This window comes from Schistocerca nitens, chromosome 4 (assembly GCF_023898315.1).
Source record: "Schistocerca nitens isolate TAMUIC-IGC-003100 chromosome 4, iqSchNite1.1, whole genome shotgun sequence".
NCBI classification, from domain to species: domain Eukaryota; kingdom Metazoa; phylum Arthropoda; class Insecta; order Orthoptera; family Acrididae; genus Schistocerca; species Schistocerca nitens.
Window position 1 is genome coordinate 894,866,691 of NC_064617.1, and position 26,272 is coordinate 894,892,962.

Sequence of the window (26,272 nt, forward strand, 5' to 3'; positions counted from 1 at the left end):
TAACCATCCCACCGTCAACATACAGCTTAAGGTGGAGTGGATTCTTCATTGGTCCAAACAGATGAAAGTCAGAACGTGCAATATGCGGGCTGTAGAGTGGATGAGAAAGAACAGTCCTTTTGTAGTGGACTGACAAGGCAGCCAGTCCACAGTGACGGGTAGCCGAAAGGGCACACGTACACACACGCCGACTGGCGCGAAGTCTGGAACAGGATTCGTAATGAATGCAATAAAGAAAAGAACGTAGCTATGGAATATACTTAACTTTTAATCCTTATTTGTATACAGCATTCTTGATGATACAAGTGAGACTATCTTGAGATACATGCAATATTACAAATGGCGCCTTGCTAGGTCGTAGCCATGGACTTAGCTGAAGGCTATTCTAACTGTCTCTCGGCAATTGAGAGAAAGGCTTCGTATGTGTAGTCGCTAGCAATGTAGTCCGTACAACAGGGGCGAGTGCTAGTAAGTCTCTCTAGACCTGCCGTGTGGTGGCGCTCGATCTGCGATCCTGACAGTGGCGACACGCGGGTCCGACATGTACTAATGGACCGCGGCCGATTTAAGCTACCACCTAGCAAGTGTGGTGTCTGGCGGTGACACCACACCTTTCGTGTGCACAAACTTGTGTAAGGGCCAGCATTGTCGTGGAAAAGGAGAAGTTCATTTGTACTTTTGCGGAGACGAACACTCTGCAGTTGTTTCTTCAGTTTCCTGAACGTAGCACAATATACTTCCAAACTGATCGTTGCATAATGAGGGAGTATAGCAAACAGAAGACCGTCGCCATGACTTTACCAGCTGAGGGTGTGGCTTTTGAATTTTTTCTTCGCAGGAGAGGTGGTGTGACTCCACTCCATATATTGCCGTTTTTTATCCAGTTCTAAGTGATGAACCCATGTTTCATCGCCTTGACGATGATCCACAAAAAATTATCAGCCTCATAATGTGCAAGCAATTCCGCACAGATAGTCCATCGTTGTTCTTGATGGTCTTTTGTTAGGCGGTGAGGGATTATGCCGTGACGGACACCGAGCGAGGTGGCGCAGTAGTTAGCACACTGGTGTCACATTCGGGAGGACGACGGTTCAAACCCACGGTTTCCCGTGATTTCCCTAAATCGCTTTAGCCAAATGCTGGGATGGTTCCTTTGAAAGGGGACGGTAGATCTCCTTCCCTAATCCGATGGGACCGATGACCTCGCTGTTTGCTACCCTCCCCCGAATCAACCAATCAGTACGGATACATCGGGTACACACCTTTGCGGACCCCGGCTGGTGGATGAGAGTGTCAGCACTACCAACAGAGACGTCGGGTTGAGCAGCGAAGTGATTGATTGTGACCTGTCGATCACCTCGAAAGAGAGTGTCTGCACTTTCAAACATTGCAAGAGTCAAGCTGTATGACGCCGGCCGGCACGTGGGAATATATATATATATATATATATATATATATATATATATATATATATATATATATATATATATATATGATGACTATTAAGGTAAATACAACGTTTGTTCTCTATTAATATCTTTCATTTGCTAACTATCCCTATCAGTAGTTAGTGCCTTCCATAGTTTAAATCTTTTATTTAGCTGGCAGTAGTGGCGCTTGCTGTATTGCAGTAGTGGGAGTAACCAAGATTTTTGTGAGGTAAGTGATTTGTGAAAAGTACAGGTTAATGTTAGTCAGGGCCATTCTCTTGTAGAGATTATTTAAAGTCAGATTGCGTTGCGCTAAAAAAAAAAAAATATTGTGTGTCAGTTTAAGGACAGTCGTGTATAATTGTTCAAAAAAGGGGACGTTTCATATGTCGACCCTTAGCCGAGGATACCTCACTGGAATCTTCTGATTTTTTTTTCTTGTAGTTTGTGTAATTAGTGTAGCTTTTGTTTATTGCTAGCGCGTAATTGTAGAGAAAATCTCCTTTGTAGTTGCAGTCTTTCATTGTTGTACAGTAAAACAGTTGTGGCATGCATGTAGATTTGCACCAAGTATTTCGCAGCTGCAATTAACTACATATTATTTTCAGTGCTATGTTAATGTGTTCTCTTATTTTTGCTCTTCAAATTGTGCTTTTCTGTGTTATCGTGTGAAATATTGTGACAATAATGGCGTGTGAAAAACGTAACACTAGGCTCCAAAGTAAACTGAGAAATGACAGCGAAGACGAAAGCAGTGTGTTAGCGCCACCGAGTAATGAATTAACTGATGTTCAAAGTAATAATTTGGTAATTGTGCGTAGGGAAATGGAGCGGGCGGCAAACAATGGCGTAGACAGTGAAACAATTAGTGAGCAGGGAAGCATTATCGATCGGTCGGTCGGCAACAGCTCGCCTCAGGAATACGAAATGACAGGACACAATTTCGCAAATACTGTAGATTCAGGTTCTGGGTCATCACCGTTTTCTCAAATGAGTCAAGACACATTTTCTGCTTGTCAAAATGTGAATGTTGCCGGGGAAAATGCACTGCCAAAAAGCATAGAGAAACAGATTCCAGACACTAATACATTATTATTGCAATTAATGCAACAAATGGAACAAAATCAGAGACAAACACAGCAAAAGTTAGACACAATGGAACTAAATCAGAGACAAACACAGCAACAGCTTCAAAAGTTAGACTCATTGGAACAAACTCTTGAACAAACACGTGAAGATTTAACTACTGAGTTACATAACATTGAATCGAAATGTCAAAAAGTCTGTAATGACGTAAAAACACAAATTTGTGAGCATTTCCAACCTATTTTTTCGCGGCATGAAAATGCACTACAGAATCACTAAGCAGCCATAAAAGAACTGCAAACTACTGTTCACGAAAATCATGAGACCTTGCAAGCTAAATTTGACTCAGTTGCATCTACCGATTCGGTTGCGCAACTTGCAAAAACTCAGGAAAACTTAAAGGACACAGTAGATACTCTGAAACTTGGTTCAGAAAAACACACTGAGGAAATGTGTTCACTATCGGAGAAAGTAGCCGAACTTTCGGATCAGTTCACTAACTTATCTGCGAAGGTAGATGATAATCTGAATGACACAAAACCGGTAGTCTTTAATGACATAGAAGAGAGCGAACAAATTAGGAAACTGAAACAAAATCTGAATCAAATTAATACGCAACACCAAAGAGAAATCCGCGAAGTACAAGATCAGCTGACACAGGTAATACAAGAATTACGTATTTCAGAGGACACTCGCGCCCCAACACGGGAAGAGGGACTTAGAAATACGGAAAAGACGCAAAATAATAACACAGGGCATTTCGGAAGTTATGAAAGAAACTGGCAATGTGCACCGAATTTTGAGATGGAACGGCCGACACGACCTAACAATGACCGATATGCGACTCGCCGACATGATGATTTTGACTATAAGCTGTTCATTACTACACGTAAATTCAAAACGTTTAAGAATTCTGCCAACGACATTCATCCACAAGCGTGGCTCCATCAATTCTCTCATTGTTTTCCTCCCAACTGGTCATTAGAACACAGATTAGAATTTATGTGTGGCTACTTAGAGAATGAACCAGCTGTAAGAATGCGATCGGTCATTCACGATTGCCACAGTGAAGGAGAATTTTACCATGCCTTCCTCTCAGCATATTGGTCTCAAGCCACACAAGACCGAGTAAAACATAGCATCATAATGATGAAACGTTTCGAACAATTTGAATTTTCCAGTATTATGAAATATTTTGAAGACATGTTGCATAAGAATCAGTATCTTTCAAACCCATACAGCCCCTCAGAACTTATCCGAATTTGCTTACTCAAACTGCCTGAACATTTACGACATATTATTTTGGCAGGACGTTGCAAAGACGACATTGAAGCTTTTCAGGGACTGTTACAAGAACTGGAAATTGACACTGACAATCGGGGAACGCGGGAACGGGAGCACAACAATTACAGGTCACATCTGTCACAATTCCGCGATGACAGAAATAATACACGACAAGGCTATTCTTATAACGTAAATCGTGACCAAAACAGACACCACCCGTATGACAACCGTTGGCAGAGTAGTAATAATTACAGGGAAAGATCATCTCTCCGCGGTAATGACTATTACAGAGACAATCAGAGAAACAGACAATATGGGAACCAAAATAATTATTATTACGGGAGACAGAATAACTTTAGACGCAACGGTCCAGCGCGCAGTTACGATTCAGGGAGAAATTCTCCACCACTTAACCGACAAGAAAGAAACTACAGGAACTACCAACATGACGACAGACGATGTGATCGTAACGACAGACCTGAATTGCATCAGAACTGGCGGGATTTAAACAGGGCAGGGCCCTCTCGTCACGGTGAATTTGTAGAAGTTGGGTCTCCAAATCCCAATAGCGACGCGCGCCAACAAAGAGACAATAGGCAATGACTCATACCGCAGGCAGCCACAAAACGTTCGTATGAGACTAACGACGCAGCTGCCGTAGCTAGTAATTACGTAAAAATGGAAGACATTAGGGACATCTTACTCCAAGAACACGACGTAAAACATAACAACATTGCATATCCTGTGATTCAAATTACAGTAAATGACGTAAAATTTACGGCAGTACTTGACTCTGGCAGTCCCATTTCAGTAATTAGTGAAACAGCCTTTAGCAAATGCAACAAATCGAACGATTGCCCCACACTTCCGTTACGTAAGATTAAATTACAAGGTGCAATCTTTGGAAAAAGTGTAGATGTACGCCAACAAACCAACTTAGAATTCTTTTGTCAAAGCCACAGTTTCTCTATGAACTTTCTTATTGTTCCATTATTGTCGACGGAAATTATACTGGGAGTAGACTTTTTGAATGAATACAAAGCAATCTTAAGCTTTCACGATGCTGAAATAAGTTTAGAAAAAGAAGGTAAGTCAGTAGCTTTGAAATTTGAAGATTGGCTCTCAAACCATGACGAAGAAATTAATCGGCTTTACCTCCTGTTAGACAACAGTTCTGAATTTTCGACAGAACTTGACACTAACAATCACTCTGCAAGTACTGACAGGGGCGATATCGACGGCGCATTTGATACTAATGAGTGACAATTTACAATGTTGCTTTTGCGCTGTATCTGTTTTATATCTGCACAGTTTTCTGAATTCTTTTGGAAAGAAAAACATGTTTTAGTAGTAAATTTTGTGGCATAGCAACAATGAGACAGCCTTTTTCGTGGCACAACAATACGTTACAGTACAGTACTTTCTTCATCACAACAATAAGCGTAATAACTAATATATCTATTCGCAAAGCATTTCATTTTTGTGTATCGTGAGGTAAGTACATTGACTTCTGCAGAACTTAGCTTTCGGAGGACGATAACTACGACACTTCCACAGAGATTATCTTACAACAAGACGCACAGTTTAGCGCTACAGTACACGCATTTGAGTGATTAATTTTGTACTTAAAACACTTATTTTTAAAGATATTTGAAGTGCAATGATACAAGGGTTTTCCGTGATACATTTCATTCCATTGCTGTAATCTGTAACACCTGAGGGTATTATTCATTTATCCTCAGGGGGGTACACGCCTACTTTGTGTACCATGTGTTTGGCAAGCACAAGGAGCCCTAGCTAATATGGTATTTGCTTATACAACTTTACACATCGGTACCATATTTCTCTAACACATAAATTACACAGCTATCTGATTATTTAACAAAGAAACAAACATTTTTTTACTACATTAGTGACAGATGTTTACGTAATTACACAGTTGGGTAACTTCACACTTATGAAATTGTATTTTGTCTGTACTTTGTGAACTGTTCATATTTTTTCAGAACCATTGTGATACTATGAGAGCTTTGAATGATGTATTTGGTATGGGATCATGATTTTTAAAGTACGTTTGAGGTAGATGACACTATTGAAATGAGCAGAGAATTTTTTTTTGGTTTCTTAATTATTGCAGAAAGCTACGACGTTTTCAAGATTTGACTGAGGTGTTATGATGTTATTATTATGACGACGATGTGTATTATGCTATTGAGGTATGTTTATGATCAATAAGATGATGCTATATAAGGAATGTGATTACGTGTTTATATGTATATGAATAATGAATAGAAGGTAGGGACTCTGACTGGTGAAAAAGGATGTTGTAAACCGAGAATCGTACTTTAAGAGTTATGAAATGTGTGTAAATGCGTGAATGTATCACAATGCCGGCGAAAATTTTTTGGACACTGTTATATTCATACGATTTTGTTTGTACAGATTTGTAACGCAAATTCTTGACCTATGAAATTTTTATATGAGACTGTCACTGTAGCGAAAACTGCTGTCGTAAATATTTCGTTAAGAAAGGTAAGTGACCGTGAAGTAATTCGTTGTGAGCGGCCAGGTGTGTCAGATGCCTGGAGAAAAAGCCATTATTGCAAGCCCTTTTCAGCGGCACAGGTAGAAAAAAAAAGGGAGGCCATTATCCTCGCTATTGACGCTCAATTGTAGAGAGCATCGCAAAAACGACACGGTCGAACTTGAAAACATATGTTGACACTGTGGAGCTCTTAATTTATGATATTTACAGAAATGCCTAATGAAATGACGAGAAATATTTTTACATCTGCACACCTGATTATGACAAGCGTCTTTCTACGAGAGTTGAGAGAATGTCTACTAACTTATGAAATGTCACATGACTATTGAATGATATTTTTATGCTTTGGTTTGCGTAATTGCTTATTTCGTTTAATATCTAGTTTCTAGCTGCACTGCAGCATTGGTTAAAATAAAATTTTATAGATGTACTAATACAAATATTTTCTGTCGACAGATCGAGTAAATAATAATTTTTTTCAAAAAAATGAGGGAGCACAAAAAGACATTTACCTTCACAGGAACTGCATACATAATTTTCTTTTCTAGTACTTAGTAATTTTTTGTATAATTAGCTTTTGTGGTGCACCACTTTAATTACTTAGACATTAAGATGTGATTATACATTTCCCTTATCTGCATTGTTATCTTTAGTGTACTATTTTTTTTTTTTTTTTGCTTGAGCGATGTCATGTTTAGGTATTTCATTTTCTGCTGCTGTTTGCCAGGCATAGTGTTGTTGAATTTGAATTTGTGTTACTCTGCTAAGCCAGATTTATTTTTCTTGTTTGCTGTGCATTGCCTCATATTAGTTGTAATGTGAATTGCTTCGTAATTTAGATTTACTGTAGCTTGCTTTGCAAATTTCCATTTTTTTTCATTGCTGTTTGTGTTAATTGTTTTGTGCTGCTGCATTGCCTCGTCCCTTAGTTTAATATCTGAGCTCAGTAGATTTAAGTTAGCTTAAGAGGGGGTAGACTATATAAGAACCTAACTATGGAGAATAGGGAAAGAATGCTTTGAAAGTTATATGAAAACGATTTGGGCCTAAATGAGTATTGTACAATGAGCCATATTTATTTTGAAAGAAATATGGTTAGAATACAGAAAAGAGGTACAGATAGGACTTTTTGGGAATAATGATGAACGAAGGGAGATCTCCAAGAACAAAAAAGGTTTTGTTCGCAAAATACTGCAGTACCAAAAGTTACACTGAAAACGAACCCTGTCCTTTCCATTGTGTTACCCCCCTATGTGTTTGTGTACCCTTGTGTATTTGTTTTCTTCCTGTCTCTGTGTAGTTTCATAGAATTTTTTTTTCTAATACTATTCACTATGATGAGGAATACTGTTATCCTCAAATATAATTGGTATTAATAATATGTTATTTAACTTGTAAATATGCTTAGATATTATTTATTCTGTTTTGTTTTAATGCTCATGTGTGAAGTTGGTGTTTCAATAATTATTCTGATCTTTTATGTATGTACTCATGTCATAATTCCTGTAACACTGATGTATATGTTATTTCGATTCTTTTGTAAAGCCTGCATTACAAATGTTATCTGTATTGTTATGTTCTTTAATGATGTATTTTGTACCTTTGTAATTGTATTCTCATGTTATAAAATTGTAATTGACACCAGTTCATCATATTATTAACTTGTAAGTTACATTTCACTGCACACGTTTCTGTTGGTCATAGTATATGGACAATATGTGAGAAGTAGGGACTGTTAGTGTTTGTATGTGTGTTAATAATTCAGCAAGGGACTGGATAACAGCATTGCTGGTTCTAAGGACAATTCCAAAAACTTTGTGAGTGCACAAGTGGTGGTTTATGGACTTGCTATATTGTCCGCAAGACTCTTCGATGGTGATTGTGCACCTGCACATTTGCAACAGATGGCTGCTGGCCATCTCTACAAGGACTACAGTGGGTCTGCGTCTTTGCTGACTCACCAGTACCATTATCTCTACAAGGACTACAGTGGGTCTACATCTTTGATGATCCATCAATACCATTATTTCTACAAGGACTGCAGTGGGTCTGCACCTCTGGTGGCCCACCAATACCGTAATCTCTACCAGGACTACAGTGGGTCTGCTCTGTGATGACCTACCAAACGATATTCTTCAAAACTTCGATTGACTCTGCTGTGGGTTTGCTCTGTTGTGGCCCATGACCTGTCTGCATGTCGAGAGTCAGTACTGTCTTTCCGTTGGAAGGACAACGCTACTTCTTCAAGATTGCATGGAAATCCACTACTTCCGTGTGCATTTTCTTTTACTGCTCAGACTTTGAGAAAAACACTGCAATGTGATGAATGATCAGGACTGTCTTTATGGACTGTGAGAAAATTCTAGCTTTTGACCAACATTGTATCAATAAGTGTGTGCATTTGATTTCTTTGTTATTGTAATTATGAAACATTTTTTCAAATCTGTATAGGCCACTGCCCAAACCAATTTGTAAAATTTTTTTGTGGGGAGCATGGGGGCTATGTAAGTAGGCTGTTTAGGTTTTTTTATTGGTAACGCCACCTCTGTATGAAAATCACTGGCTGTGCTTTGTGCAGTCTGTGGCTGCTTTGCATTGTTGTAATACTCGCCATTGTAGTGCTAGGCAGCTGGCTGTGAACAGCGCGTAGCGTTGCGCAGTTGGAGGTGAGCCGCCAGCAGTGGTGGATGTGGGGAGAGAGATGGCGGAGTTTTGAAATTTGTCATGAACTGCTATATATATATATATATATATATATATATATATATATATATATATATATATATACACACCTGGAAATGGAAAAAAGAACACATTGAAACCGGTGTGTCAGACCCACCATACTTGCTCCGGACACTGCGAGAGGGCTGTACAAGCAATGATCACACGCACGGCACAGTGGACACACCAGGAACCGCGGTGTTGGCCGTCGAATGGCGCTAGCTGCGCAGCATTTGTGCACCGCCGCCGTCAGTGTCAGCCAGTTTGCCGTGGCATACGGAGCTCCATCGCAGTCTTTAACACTGGTAGCATACCGCGACAGCATGGACGTTAACCGTATGTGCAGTTGACGGACTTTGAGCGAGGGCGTATAGTGGGCATGCGGGAGGCCGGGTGGACGTACCGCCGAATTGCTCAACACGTGGGGCGTGAGGTCTCCACAGTACATCGATGTTGTCGCCAGTGGTCGGCGGAAGGTGCACGTGCCCGTCGACCTGGGACCGGACCGCAGCGACGCACGGATGCACGCCAAGACCGTAGGATCCTACGCAGTGCCGTAGGGGACCGCACCGCCACTTCCCAGCAAATTAGAGACACTGTTGCTCCTGGGGTATCGGCGAGGACCATTCGCAACCGTCTCCATGAAGCTGGGCTACGGTCCCGCACACCGTTAGGCCGTCTTCCGCTCACGCCCCAACATCGTGCAGCCCGCCTCCAGTGGTGTCGCGACAGGCGTGAATGGAGGGACGAATGGAGACGTGTCGTCTTCAGCGATGAGAGTCGCTTCTGCCTTGGTGCCAATGATGGTCGTATGCGTGTTTGGCGCCGTGCAGGTGAGCGCCACAATCAGGACTGCATACGACCGAGGCACACAGGGCCAACACCCGGCATCATGGTGTGGGGAGCGATCTCCTACACTGGCCGTACACCACTGGTGATCGTCGAGGGGACACTGAATAGTGCACGGTACATCCAAACCGTCATCGAACCCATCGTTCTACCATTCCTAGACCGGCAAGGGAACTTGCTGTTCCAACAGGACAATGCACGTCCGCATGTATCCCGTGCCACCCAACGTGCTCTAGAAGGTGTAAGTCAACTACCCTGGCCAGCAAGATCTCCGGATCTGTCACCCATTGAGCATGTTTGGGACTGGATGAAGCGTCGTCTCACGCGGTCTGCACGTCCAGCACGAACGCTGGTCCAACTGAGGCGCCAGGTGGAAATGGCATGGCAAGCCGTTCCACAGGACTACATCCAGCATCTCTACGATCGTCTCCATGGGAGAATAGCAGCCTGCATTGCTGCGAAAGGTGGATATACACTGTACTAGTGCCGACATTGTGCATGCTCTGTTGCCTGTGTCTATGTGCCTGTGGTTCTGTCAGTGTGATCATGTGATGTATCTGACCCCAGGAATGTGTCAATAAAGTTTCCCCTTCCTAGGACAATGAATTCACGGTGTTCTTATTTCAATTTCCAGGAGTGTATATATATATGATGACTATTAAGGTAAATACAACGTTTGTTCTCTATTAATATCTTTCATTTGCTAACTATCCCTATCAGTAGTTAGTGCCTTCCATAGTTTAAATCTTTTATTTAGCTGGCAGTAGTGGCGCTTGCTGTATTGCAGTAGTGGGAGTAACCAAGATTTTTGTGAGGTAAGTGATTTGTGAAAAGTACAGGTTAATGTTAGTCAGGGCCATTCTCTTGTAGAGATTATTTAAAGTCAGATTGCGTTGCGCTAAAAAAAAAAAAAAATATTGTGTGTCAGTTTAAGGACAGTCGTGTATAATTGTTCAAAAAAGGGGACGTTTCAACTTGAACACAGATTTACTCTGATGCTGACAGATCAGGTAAATAACTTCCATCCCGAGGGGAACGGTGGACTCAGGAAGGGCATCCGACTACCAACTGCCACTAACATTGAAGGGCGAACAAGAAGCCACTCGCAACAAATGCTGGTAACCAGAGTCGTCCCCATTCCGAACGCGTATATATAACATGTTCTATGACCAACACAATTTATGCAAGAATTTAACCCGACAATTTGGATGCTGTACACTACTCAGGCGCGGTTAATTAACAAACCGATTGGAATTTATACAGCACTTGATTATAATCTCATTTAGAAAGAATTACCCTCAAAATTACCCCAAATTAACACAACTGCACTTCTTGATGAAATGCAGACAAACAAACATATGGAAAATTATAATAATCCGGCCCCTCAACTATCGGCGCCATTTTGGAAATGATGTACTCTGCAACGCTGCAAGATGTCGTGGTAAAGGAGGCTGTAACTAACGGTAGACATTCGTATAAGATCTGTTGCACTTCACCCCTCTGCAAATTTAAGACATCACACCGCCGAATAGAGCAAACGCAAAGCGATAAGGAATCTGTTACAGTAAGTAAGATGGCTTTCAGTTGTTTTTATTTTTTTAATCATGGTATTTCAAATCAAAAATTAAATTGTATCGTTCTCAACGAGATAGTACTGAAATTATAACAACTTGACAAATAAAATTCCTGATTTCGATTAATTTAAAGTTAGATTAGTCAGAAACTAAAACAGACATTTCTCGTATATTGAGATACTTCAAGAAAAGTTTCTCAATAAGCAACATTAGAGAACAATGTGAAAAGTATACAACTTCGCGCAATGCAGTAATCGCGACGATAATGCATGTTCCAACGACGGGAACGTAAATTTCTCTTTTTAGCAGCACTGAGAAGAGCAAATCAGTTGACTAGTCTGAAGTTTAGATATTTAATTAACTTACAGTAGCCAACATCAATATAATTTAACGTGCGACTGTAACAAGCTAGTCACTGCTTTGACTGACGTCATTGTTTGATGATGATGACGACCAATCAGTCGAGAATAATTTATGCAAGATATAACATAAAATATTTCAGAGGCAACCGTGGTCTAGGGTTAGCGTCTTTGATTCACAATCAAACTGTCTTCGATCCCGGGTTCGAATCCCACCACTGCTTAAATCTTGATTAATAATCAGCATTGGCGGCCGAAGACTTCTGGCATAAGAAGTCACCCTCATCATGCCAAGGGCCTTGTCAAAGAGGGCGGAGGAGGAGACAAAGGTTCAGGGGGCTCCCTTGTCCATGAGTGGGAAACTGCCTCTAAAGGCGAAAGAATCAGTAATGATCAACGGCATGAGGATGCAGAAGGCAACGGAAATCACTGCACTAAAGACACGTACCATGAATTCACAGGACATGTGGCCTACAATTGAGAGAAAGTGTCATGATGATCTCTCAATTGTCAATATTCCGGAGTAGTCCCCCATTCGGATCTCCAGGAGGAGACTGCCAAGTGGGAGGTTACCATGAGAAAAAGATTGAATAATCAACTGAACGATAACGTTCTGCGAGTCGGGGAGTGGAATGTCAGAAGTCTGAATGTTGTAGGGCAACTAGAAAATCTGAAAAGGGAAATGCAAAGGCTCAATCTAGATATAGTAGGAGTCAGTGAAGTGGAGGGAAGACAAGGATTTCTGGTCAGATGAGTACAGGGTAATATCAACAGCAGCAGAAAATGGTATAACGGGAGTAGGATTCGTTATGGTAGGGCAGAGAGTGTACTACTGTGAATACTTAGGTGACAGGGTTGTTCTTATCAGAATCGACAGCAAACCAACAGCGACAACGATAATTCAGGTAGACATACCGACGTCACAGGCTGAAGATGAAGTGACAGAGAAAGTGTATGAGGATACTGAAAGGGTAACACAGTATGTAAAAAGAGATAAAAATCTAATAGTCATTAAGGACTGGAATGCAGTTGTAGGGAAAGGGGTAGAAGAAAAGGTTACAGGAGAACATGGGCTTGGGACAAGGAATGAAAGAGTAGAAAGTTAATTGAGTTCTGAAAAAATTCAGCTAGTAATAGGAAACACTCTGTTCAGGAATCACAAGAGGAGGAAGTATGCTTGGAAAAGGCCAGGTGATACAGGAAGATTGAAGTTAGATTACGTCATGGTGAGAAAGAGATTCCGAAATCAGATACTGGATTGTAAGGCGTACCCAGAAGCAGATATAGACTCAGATCACAATTTACACTACTGGCCATTAAAATTGCTACACCAAGAAGAAATGCAGATGATAAATAGGTATTCATTGGATAAATATATTATTCTAGAACTGACATGTGATTACATTTTCACGCAATTTGGGTGCATAGGTCCTGAGAAACCAGTACCAAGAACAACCACCTCTGGCCGTATTAACGGCCTTGATACGGCCGGGGCATTGAGTCAAGCAGAGCTTGGATGGCGTGTACAGGTACAGCTGCCCATGCAGCGTCAACAAGATACAACAGTTCATCAAGAGTAGTGACTGGAGTGTTGTGACGAGCCAGTTGGTCGACCACCATCGACCAGACGTTTTCAATTGGTGAGAGATGTGGAGAATGTGCTGGCCAAGGCAGCAGTCGAACATTTTCTGTATCCAGAAAGGCCCGTACAGGACCTGCAACATGCGGTCGTGCATTATCCTGCTGATGTAGGGTTTCGCAGGGATCGAATGAAGAGTAGAATGGTTCAAATGGCTCTGAGCACTATGGGACTTAACTTCTGAGGTCATCAGTCCCCTAGAACTTAGCACTACTTAAACCTAACTAACCTAAGGATATCACACACATCCATGCCCGAGGCAGGATTCGAACCTGCGGCCGTAGCGGTCGTGCGGTTCCAGTCTGTAGCGCCAGAACCGCTCTGCCACCCCGGCCGGCTGAAGGGTAGAGCCACGGGTCGTAACACATCTGAAATGTAACGTCCACTGTTCAAAGTTCCGTCAACGCGAACAAGAGGTGACTGGGACGTGTAACGAATGGCACCCCATACCATCACGCCAGGTGATACGCCAGTATGGCGATGACGAATACACGCTTCGAATGTAGCCATGTATGGGGAGAAGAGGAGTTTGTGGCACAACTTGACAAGAAGAAGGGACCGGTTGGTAGGACATGTTCTGAGGCATCAAGGGATCAGAAATTTAGCATTGGATGGCAGCGTGTAGGGTAACAATTGTAGAGGGAGACCAAGAGATGAATACATTAAGCAGATTCAGAAGGATGTAGGTTGCAGTAAGTACTGGGAGACGAAGAAGCTTGCACAGGATAGAGTAGCATGGAGAGCTGCATCAAACCAGTCTCAGGACTGAAGACCACATCAACAACAATGTGCGTTCACCGCGATGACGCCAAACACGGATGCGACCATCATGATGCTGCAAACATAACCTGGATTCATCCGAAAAAATGACGTTTTGCCATTCGTGCACCCAGGTTCGTCGTTGAGTACACCACCGCAGGCGCTCCTGTCTGTGATGCAGCGTCAAGGGTAACCGCAGCCATGGTCTCCGAACTGATAGTCCATGCTGCTGCAAACGTCGTCGCAATGTTCGTGCAGATGGTTGTTGTCTTGAAAACGTCCCCTATCTGTTGACTCAGGGATAGAGAGACCGTTTTGTTTGTGGTTCGAAGTGATGAACCCATGTTTTATCACCTACAACCTTATTCGACAAAAGAATCGTCACGATCAGTGTCGTAACGTTCAAGAAATTCCGAGGATGGTGCCACACCACCTTCCCTCCGAAGAAAATTTTAAAGCCACAACCTCGCCGGTAAAGCCATGGCGACGGTCTTCTGGGACTCTGTAGGGGTTATTCTGTTTTGATGTCCTCCCTCATTGTGCAACGATCAGCTCTGAACAGTGTAGTGCTGCACTCAGGAAACTGAAGAAACGACCTCAGCGCGTTTGTCTCCATGAGAATGCCAGGCCTGACGTAAGTCTGCGGTCCCGAGAGGAGCTGGCAAAACTTCATTGGACTGCTCTTCCTCGGCCACCCTACAGCCCTGACCTTGTTTGCTCCAAGAAGGATGGACCTCACGGGAAGCAGTACTTGGATGATGAGGAGATTGTTGATGCAGCAAGACGTTGGTTCCGACGTCGACCAGTAGAGTGGTATCATGCGGGCATACAGGCCCTCCCAGTAAGATAACATCAGGCAGTCGCTTTGAATTGAGATTATGTTGAGATATAGGGTTTTGTAGCCAAAGGAGTATAAAATAATATGGTGCAGGGGAATCGTGAATAAAAATAAACCAGCTTTTAGAAATGAAATGTGTTGCGTTGCTCACGAAACGTCCCTCGTAAATATATTTATGTAGTCCAATTTTGTGTTAAAATTATATTACAGAGAATTTGTGAAACGATTCTAATTCATTAGTTGTATACTGATAAACAGCTGTCCCTCCTCTCACCTTCCATCTTGTATCTTGTATGGTATTTTCTGTGATCTGTCACGAAATCGTGGGATCTATGTGCGCTTAATCTCAGTGATCATTGCTTACAGCATCAACCCGTTTTGTTATAATTGAGGGGATGTGAGGTCCGCCAGTTATGAAAAACACCGTTTTTTCTCAGTACCCAAACATGTTTCACCACCACTGTGCCATCATCAGTGGGTTTCCGTTTTATATATTCTGTAATGTGAACATTTTTGTTAAATGATTACAAAATTATGTGGATGTTTACTTCAAAAAATAGTCGTTTCTTTTTGTTAATACCTTTACACTTGTTGTGCATGAATTTTCCGGATGACTTGTGTATTATTTACTACAGGTAGCTCGTCACCTGCAACCAAACGATGTTGATGAGAAAATTTTGCTGGGAATAATTAAAACGGAAACCCACTGATGATGGCAAAGTGGTGCTGAAACATGTTTGGGTACTGAGAAAAAACGTTATTTTTCATAACTGGCGGACCTCACATCCTACAATTTTAACTGCAAACACGGTCAACACAAGGAGCTGCTAATTCAAATGATGAATATCAGTTTTGTTATACTCTATAGCCCGATCGGCCCACGTGAGCACTTGGAATGTCCGTATGTCGTTCGGTTATTCATATTCGAATCTATCAGCGATGGTTCGAGAATTAATCAACAAAATAAATGCCACACAACTGATAACGTCTTTTAAATGCAAGTAACTTATATGATCGGGATGCTAGTGAATCTCACAAGTTAGCTACGTGAACAGTGCAAAGCCGTTAATTTAATAATTGTGGAGGGGGCTAGACTATTTTCTCTCGAAAAAGATTGATCAAAAATTTTGCATTAAATTTTGCTCATAAAGTGGAATAAACTACAGCACCGCATTCTAAATGCTGACTGTGACTGTTGGCGAATCTACTATGAGTAAGACAAGGTTTTACGTGTGGTATAAACGTTTCAAAGACGATCGAGAAGACGCTGAAGACGTCGATCGCCCTGGACACCATAGCACATCAGTTACTGACGACAATGTGGAAGAAGAAAAGGGAAAGGGTCTGGAAAATCGCGGAATCATCATTAGAGAGATTTCTGATAGTGTCAGGCAATTTTTTCGGATGTTTTGGGTATGCTTAAATTCGACCAAAACCGACTTCGCGTAGATATCTCTCAGGAATTGCTGAATGAAGTCGACAACGATCTAGAACTTCTAAAGGAGGTTATAACAAGTGACGAAACATACGTTTGCGGGTGTGACGTCAAACCCAAGACGCAATCATTCCACTGGAAACTGTCTGAAAAGCCAAGACCGGAAAAAATCGACAATTTCGATCACATGTGAAGGTTCTTCTTACTGTTTTCTACGATTACATTGGAATAGTGCATCATGAGTTCCTGCCTTATGTCCGTACGGTCAATAAGGAATACTACCAGGGAGTTATGCCCTTTTGCGTGAAATAGTCCGAAGAACGACCTGAATTGAGGCAAAACCACTCGTGGAAACTGCATTACGACAATGCTCTCGCGCGCACCTGAATACTTGATCCTGGTTTTTTGACAAAAAAACAAAATCGTTACGTTGCCTCAGCCACAGTATTCGCAGGACATGGCTTCCTGCGACTTCTTTCTATTCCAGAGGCTGAAGAGAACCATGAATGGACGCAGTTTTGCCACCACTGATGAGATAAAAACAGACTATCGGAAGGAGCTGAACACCGTAATGAAAAGTGAGTTCTAGAAGTGCTTCCAAGATTGCAAAAAGCGCTGGCACAAGTGTATTACAATTCAGGAGGATATTTTGAAGAGGAAAAAGTCGATGTTGATATATAAGCAAAGATTCTTTAAGAAAAACAAAAATTCCCGTTACTTTTTGATCACATCTTGTATGCTATACACGGCGGGGAACGGAAATAGGCGGCAGAATTAGTGGATGTTTATATTACTGTAAAACCTTCCATCTGTATTTCTGTTTTATTACAATTCCTGGATGATACATGAAGTTTTCTTAACACGAGATAAATTCCGTGTCAAAGGATATCTAAATAACATTATACTTTACACTAGGGATTCTCAACCTATGTTACCTACCGACCACTTTTGTATCTCTGTTGGTAGTAAAATTTTGTAACAGCCCACCGGTTCCACAGTACTAGTCATTTATAAAGTAGGAAAGTAGCATTACTTTATAAAATTATAAAACACACTTACAGCGAGTTAAAGCATATAATGATAATTATTTAACAAATTGATGTGAGTCTTTAGTTTCTCCCGGCGTATTTGTTGATTGAACAGTTGTGTACTGCCGGTTCATAGCGTCCAACGTGCACAACGTTTCGGCGATCAGACATGCCGCCATCGTCAGGTGCGCTAACTGAGGCGCTCAGTCCGCTGTCCGTGACCGTGCGTCGGCGGTCACGAAGATGCTAGCGTCGGCTTCTGTGATGGCGTTGATGTAGAGTTCTCTCCCCGCCCTGGTCGCCAGATTGTTTTGTTTGCTGAGAGTCTTCTTAATTAAACTCTGTGCTGGTTCCCAAGCCTTGCTAGGGTTATACCGCAATCAAAAATGGTTCAAACGGCTATGAGCACTATGGGACTTAGCATCTTAAGTCATCAGTCCCCTAGAACTTAGAACTACTTAAACCTAACTAACCTAAGGACAGCACACACATCCATGCCCGAGGCAGGATTCGAACCTGCAACCGTAGCAGTCCCGCGGTTCCGGACTGCAGCGCCTAGAACCGCACGGCCACCGCGGCCGGCCTATACCGCAATCTCTGTCGATGAAATCGTCCCTGGTACGAATTTATATGGGCTCTGCGACGGCACTGTCCCAGAATTTGGAAATCTGTGCAAAGATCCTCGTACTTCATCGCTTGATTCTTGGACAAACATTGCTCTGCGAGGCTGACTTAAGATACATCAGTCGAGTGTGTCTCAACGATTTTCGACGGCACACACTGTCTGTCCATTATTGGATACTAATCTAAAGGCTGTCAGCTCAACTAAGTACCTAATGATTATACTAACGAACAATTTAAATTCGATCCATCACATACATAATGTTGTGGGGAAGTCGAAACAAAGACACCGTTATACTGCCAGAACATTCAGAACATGCAGTAAATCCACCAAAGACAGCCTACAAAACGCTTGTCCGTCCTATCCTGGATTACTGCTGTGTGATATGCGATCCTTACAGCATAGAATTGACGAAGGACATCGAAAAAGTTCAAAGAAAGGCAGCTCGCTATGTTCTATAGCGAAACAAGTGGGAGAGTATCAAGAATGTGGTATGTGAGTTGGGGTGTCAGTCATTAAAATAAAGGAGATTTTCTTTGCGGTAAGACCATTTCACGAAATTTGTCCTCAGGATTTGAAAACGTTTTCCTGATTCTCACCTACACAGGAAGAAATGATCATCGTAATAACAAAAAGAGAAATAAGAGCTTGCACGGAGAGATTTAACTGTTCGTTTTCCCGGCGCACTGCTCAACTGTGGAACGGTAGAGAAGTAGTGGTTCGATGAAGCGTCTGCCAGGCACTGAAGTGTGATTTTCAGAGCAGTCATGTAGATGTAGATGTAAATGTATTGCATAACGGTGTTCCATCATTCTGTCCTCTTGAGTGGGGAGCTAATTACTGCAATACAAACACTCGCACTTGCGTGTTTTGTTCTCATGTGTACTTTCAGTCATTGAAGCCTAGACTGTCTAAGATCGTTTATCTCTAACTTCGAGTGTGTGTACACAGTTTAATTCATACGTCTATATGACTTTTTTGGCTTCGTAATCTATTGTGATAATTTCCTTCAGTTTCTCCTCATTTAGTGAAATCACCCTGTGCAGTAGAAACTACATCGATAGTTTGAAAGCCAATATACGGTGTTAGGGGTATAAGCGTGGATATTTTTATTGGTGACTGAGGACGGTATACTCAACAACATTAAATCAATATTTACTTTTTGCAGACTAATAATAATAGCTATTAGGAGTAGTATGTTTTTAGGTTGGTTAAATCCTCGACATACATGTGTCAACAGCAAGCCATTAATGCTTATTTTCCCAAGCCAGTAGATCAGGTGGCGAAGTATGGACACGTGGGCGCAAAACGGTTAGATCATACCTACGTAGTGGTGCAGTTAGGACCGCGCGGAAAATATCAGGTAAGTAAATTACGTAATGTGTTTGCGGGAAGACTATTAGGCAAGAGAGAAAATAACTAGCACACTCAAGTGGGTACATATTTAGATGTCAATGATCACAATATCTGCACTATACTCCTAATACCCCGTATAATACGCAAGATGTCACTCTTTAAGAGTCGTCAGGCACATTTTCTCCGGTGTTTCGACAGGTATTTGCAACTTCGTTCCCGCAGTGTGCAGCTGGAATCATCTTAGATAAATACTGCTCATCACTTCTTTCGTGAGACACCCAGTGTCGACGGAGAGCACAGATTTATTTCCCACTGCAAACAAAATGATTTTTAACGTTTAATTTCCCGTCTCATTCGATAGAACGACCCCAAATTAGTCTCGGGCTATAATCTTTTTATTGATATACTCTACTGGACAATAAAATTGCTACACCAAGAAGAAATGCAGACGATAAACGGGTTTTCATTGGACAAATATATTATACTAGAACTGACATGTGATTACATTTTCACGCAATTTGGGTGCATAGATCCTGAGACATCAGTACCCAGAACAACCACCTCCGGCCGTAGTAACGGCGTTGATACACCTGGGCATCGAGGCAAACAGAGCTTGGATGGCGTGTCACAGGTACAGCTGCCCATGCAGCTTCAACACGATACCACAGTTCATCAAGAGTAGTGACTGGCGTATTGTGACGAGCCAGTTGCTCGGCCACCATTGACCAGACGTTTTCAATTGGCGAGAGATCTGGAGAATGTGCTGGCCAGGGCAGCAGTCGAACTTTTTATGTATTCAGAAAGGCCCGTACAGGACCTGCAAGATGCGATCGTGCATTATCCTGCTGAAATGTAGGGTTTCGCAGAGATCGAATGAAGGGTAGAGCCACGGGTCGTAACACATCTGAAATGTAACGTCCACTGTTCAAAGTGCCATCAATGCGAACAAGAGGTGACCGAGACGTGTAACAAATGGCACCCCATTCCATCACTCCGGGTGATACGCCAGTATGGCGATGACGAATATACGCTTCCAATGTGCGTTCACCGCGATGTCGCCAAACACGGATGCGACCATCATGATGCTGTAAACAGAACCTTGATTCATCCGAAAAACTGACGTTTTGCCATTCGTGCACCCAGGTTCGCCGTTGAGTACACCATCGCAGGTGCTCCTGTCTGTGATGCAGCGTCAAGGGTAACCGCAGTCACGGTCTCCGAGCTGATAGTCCATGATGCTGCAAACGTCGTCGAACTGTTCGTGCAGATAGTTGTTGTCTCGCAATCGTCCCCATCTGTTGACTCAGGGATCGAAACGTGGCTGCACGATCCGTTGCAGCCATGCGTATAAGATGCCTGTCATCTCGACTGCTAGTGAAACGAGGCCGTTGGGATCCAGCACGGCGTTCCGTATTACCCTCCTGAACCCACCGATTCCATATTCTGCTAACAGTCATTGGATCTCGACCAACGAGAGCTGCAATGTCGCGATACGATAAACCGCAATCGCGATAGGCTACAATCCGACCTTTACCGAAGCCGGAAACGTGATGATACACATTTCTCCTCCTTACACGAGGCATCACAACAACTTTTCACCAGGCAACGCCGGTCAACTGCTGTTTGTGTATGAGAAATCGGTTTGAAACTTTCCTCATCTCAGCACGCTGTAGATGTCGCCACCATCGCCAACCTTGTGTGAATGCTCTGGAAAGCTAATCATTTGCATATCACAGCATCTTCCTCCTGTCGGTTAAATTTCGTGTCTGCAGCACGTCATCTTCGTGGTGTAGCAATTTTAATGGCCAGTAGTGTATGTTAACGTGGACAGTACGCCAGCACGACAGCACCCTGGCCCACCCTGTCTGCTACCGCCTTGTAGCACCGCTGTTCAGTCGCTGTTGTAGCACTGGTTATTCCTCGTGTTTTACTGTCGCTCCTAATAAAAATCAATAAAACAAACGTCGCAGTATACGAACCGGGGACCGCTCTATCGAATGAGCACTTAAAATTTCCCTTTAAAAATCAGTTTCTTCGTAGCAGGAAACAAACACCTTTAAAAATCAGTTTCTTCGTAGCAGGAAACAAACAGACGCTCTCAGTCGACAAAGGGCGTCGCATGAAAGACGTGATGAGTTGTACTTGTTCTGGGTGAGCCCAGTTAAACATCGCGAAAACGAAAATGCAAATGTGTGTCGAAGGACCATAGAAAATGCTCCTACATCACGTTAAGCAAGTCTTGGAACTGACGTTCAATTTATTGAGATCTTACAGGCCATTTCTTCCATCTGAACTGAAAAATGCTAAATATCAATAGTGTGTACTCAAAGCAAGTCTTTAATCTTTCACAGTGTGGCTGCATACCTCCAAGATACCCTCGTCAACAACGATACAAAGATTAAAATATAGCCGGCCGGAGTGGCCGAGCGGTTCTATGCGCTACAGTCCGAAACCGCGCGACCGCTACGGCCCCAGGTTCGAATTCTGCCTCAGGCATGGAAGTGTGTGATGTCCTTAGGTTAGTTAGGTTTAAGTAGTTCTAAGTTCTAGGGGACTTATGACCTTAGAAGTTAAGTCCCATGGTGCTCAGAGCCATTTTTCACTGATGACCTCAGCAGTTAAGTCCCATAGTGCTCAGAGCCATTTGAACCATTAAAATATAGAGTCTTACTAAACACAATCTGTCTCCGAAAGGTGCGTGTGTATCGCATTCCATTGCAAATGTGGCACGTCTTATGCGGGACAGACTATTAGAATACTAGAAACAATCGAGAGGTTGCAAGGAACATCAGTGAAACGCCAGACTAAAAGAATCAAGCACTGTCTCGAGCTTAAACATGAAATTAAATGTATACATGCAGACTAAAGCGACGAATTAAAATTTGCAGCGACGCCGGAATACGAACCCAGGACGCCTGCTCACTAGGCAGTTGCACTAACCACATCGCCGCCCTGACACAGTGGCGGCGCACAACTGCACGGACTACCGTAGCGCACTTCGCTCCTCAGTCCAAATTCCCATTCGCGCATCTGAGTTTCGAGGAGTTTATCGAAATAAAGTTGTCAGAAGACCTAATACGATAGGACGGCGACATCACTTTAAGCAAGAGAAAATGCTCCTTCATCAAGTTAAGCAAGTCTTGGAATTGACGTTCAATTTATTAACGTCTTACCGGCCATGTCTCCCCTCTGAACTGAAAAACGCTGATAGAATCTGTGTTTCAGCAAAGCTTACTACAGGACCGGAAAAACAAATGATCATGGAAAGCGGGTGTCGGTAGCTTTGTGTTGATAGTGTCCCGCAGATAAACGACATTATTTGTGTATATAGAACAGAGCAGAGAGAGAGAGAGAGATAGAGGGAGAGAGAGGAAGAGAGGAGGGGAGAGAGAGACAGGTCTAAATGTGCAAATAATGTAGTTTATCGGCTGTAAATAGCGGCACGACACCACCTTGTAGTGTGGTTAGAGTCTAGTTAGGGAGTAGGGGAGAGCCAAGCAAAGTGCCAGGCTAGGGTATTCCTATTTTTTAAGTTAAGCAGCAGTAGACGAAAATGCATAGAAGTAAGTGATTATAATCTGCAACTACTGAAATATAATACCGCATAGTTTAATTACCTTACGATAAGATTAAGTACTCTATACAATTCACTTTTCATGAAGTGGCCAACATGAATGGACATAGTGGCCAGTTAGATGTAAACTAAAAAATAAGGGACAAAGAACTGTTTTGACAAAGAATTAAGTATATTTTATAGTAAAAATCTTCGAATTAAATTATTTACAGTTTTCACTAATAAAAGTCACATTGGTTTCCTCAATTCCTGCACAGTCTCTGGGCCCATGGGAATCGTAACTGACATTGGTCTTCTAGTCTTGAATTTGAAAGTTTTTCTTCTCAGTACATGCACTCCCTGTCTTCATCGTCGTCGGCAAGAAGAGCTCTTCTAGGGACGGGTTTCCTGCTCTTCGCACTTTTCTTTTAACTGCCTTTTTTCCTCTTTGGCAGCGTTCCGTTTTTCTCCTCATTATTTGCCACTTATAGGTCTCTCTTAGAAGTAACTATTGCTAAGGATCCCCTCTTTTGACAGACGCCATCGCCCAGATGGCCACTTCGCCCACGTTGACGCCTTACACAAAAGCTGTATACCCTGTAACAGCATGACCGAAATTTCACTAACTGAAGTAGCATTATGGAGTCAAGACATCACAGTTTCACTACAATTTCATTAACGAACATAAGTTGCATTCTGTTTCCATTATAAATACACAAACTGACTACTTACCTTACATCGCAATACTTAAATTCCACAACAGTTATAGTAACTCAGAGGAGACAGACGGGTAAGACTTCATGGGATGACTGAGTCGTCCAGGGAGAATAAGCAAAAGCATTTCCCACGCCATGCCAGCACTTCATGGCCCCAAGGACATGAATGGACACTCGTCCGCAATGGCCATTTTCTCCGGCTCTCCCCTACGCATAACAACAAAGCTCGCACCAGCTAAAGAAGACGATTGAGTCGGTCGTCAAAATATCGTGCAGGAAAGCAAATCAGCTGAAAACCCGAATGCATAGCATTAATAAATCAGTCCGGGAAAATATGAGAGATCACTAAAAGCAGAGCTCTGTCTCTTATGACGGGATCCTCCTGAACAACTTCTGACCTGTCAGGCTTGCTAGTACCACAGACATATTTCGTTTTCTCCGTACCGTGTGCTTACTGTGAGCTTGCCTGCTGTCTGAAATTTGTTATTTTTACTGTTTGTCAGACGTGAAATAAAGGATTCCATTCTTTCACAATTCCTACTGCAGTCTGTAATCTTTATAAATGTGCGTGTCGTGAAGACTCCGAAGAAAAATCATTACAGAAGCAATTCTATGTTCATTCTCCATGACGAATCAGCTTCAGTGATATAATGGACTCCGGTCTCGTAATTAACAACACAATGGACGGGGTAAATCTGTTAAGCTCCCGGAAATACATAGCATCATTATAGCAGATTGTTCCGGATTCTTGCGAGGGAACTTCCGGAATGGTAGGCCATGAAGCTGGGAATTGCCCGTCACGAGCCTTTACTAGGCCTTGTGTGCGCCTTTCAAGGAACGATTACAGTCGTTAGCTGTTTCTCTCAGAAATGGATGTCAGACGGTTTTGTTCCGACGATAGGATATTTGTTATCTCCAAGATTTGTTTGAGAAATCAGTTCCCCTCCGGTATGCATTAACAGCAGAAGACTTCAGCACTTTTCCTATTGCTTTGGTAAATTTCCTATTTCCTATTCATTATTTGTAATTTTACACTATCACTTTGCTCTGATACATCATTTCGAATGAAAAACAACGTTACTTAAATCTAAGGCACATCTTGTCTCTGCTTCCCATTCATTTCCTGACAGTCTTGATGGGAACTACCACAGCCTTGTGAATCTACATTTACATCTACACACATACTCCGCAAGCCACCGTACCAGAATTAGTCGTTTCCTTTCCTGTTCCACACACGGACAGAATGAGGGGAAAACTCCTGTATATGCCTCCGTATGAGCCCTTATTTCTTGTATCTTACTTCCGCGGTCTCTACGTTAAATGTATGATGACGGCAATAGGATCGTTCTGTAGTCAGCTTCAATTGGGGGTTCTCTAAACATTCTCAGAAGTGCTCTTCTAGGAATTCCTTATTAAGCTCCCGAAGCATACCCAAAACAAATGCATCCTGATTGAACCTGTCGGTAACTATTCTAGCATCTCGCCTTTGAATTGCTTCGGTATCTTCCTTTAATCGGACCTGGTGCGGATCCCGGACATTCGAACAGAATTCAACGGTAGGTCGCACTAGCGTCGTATATGCGGTCTCCTTTACGGATGAATGACACTTTCCTAAAATTCTCCCAATAAACCGAAGTCTACCATTCAGCTTTCCTACCACAATCCTCACATGCTCGTTCCATTTTATATCACTGCGCAACGTTACGCAAAGATATTTGAAGGACGTTACTGTGTCTAACAGCACACAGCTAATTCTATACCCGAACATTAATGGTTTGTTTTTCCTTGCTCATCCGCATTAACTTGCACTTTTCTACATTAAGAGCCAGCTGCTATTTATCACACCAACTAGAAATATTGTCTAGGTCATCTTGTATCAACTTACACTCAATTATCCTCGACACCTTTCTGTACACCATAGCATCATCAGCGAACATCCACAGATTGCAACCCACCCTGTCTGCCCGGTTATTTATGTATATAGAGAATAGCAACGGCTCTATCACACTTCCCTGGGGCACTCCTGATATTACCCCTGCCTCCGATGAACACTCGCCGTTGAGAACAACATACTGTGCTGGGATGCACACTTCTCAAACGTTTCCTGCACTGTGTGATGCATGACTCTTTTGCGTAAAGCATGTCCTTGTAATACTTCCGTCAGGACAACACACTTATTTCGTTTTCTGCATGTGCTTTAAGAATCAGATATGGCATGTCCTTGTAATACTTCCGTCAGGACAACACACTTATTTCGTTTTCTGCATGTGCTTTAAGAATCAGATATGCAGTGGATTTTTTTATTAAAGAGTACTATGTCAATAATATTCTTTGGTCCCAGTACATTCTGGACTGGTCATATCCAAGTGCACTTGCCGGCTCATGACTGAAACATGACCATGGGCAGAATTCAAATCATCATTTAATGCAAGTTGCAAACTTCATTTCGTATGCAACCGACGATTCTTTTACAATTAC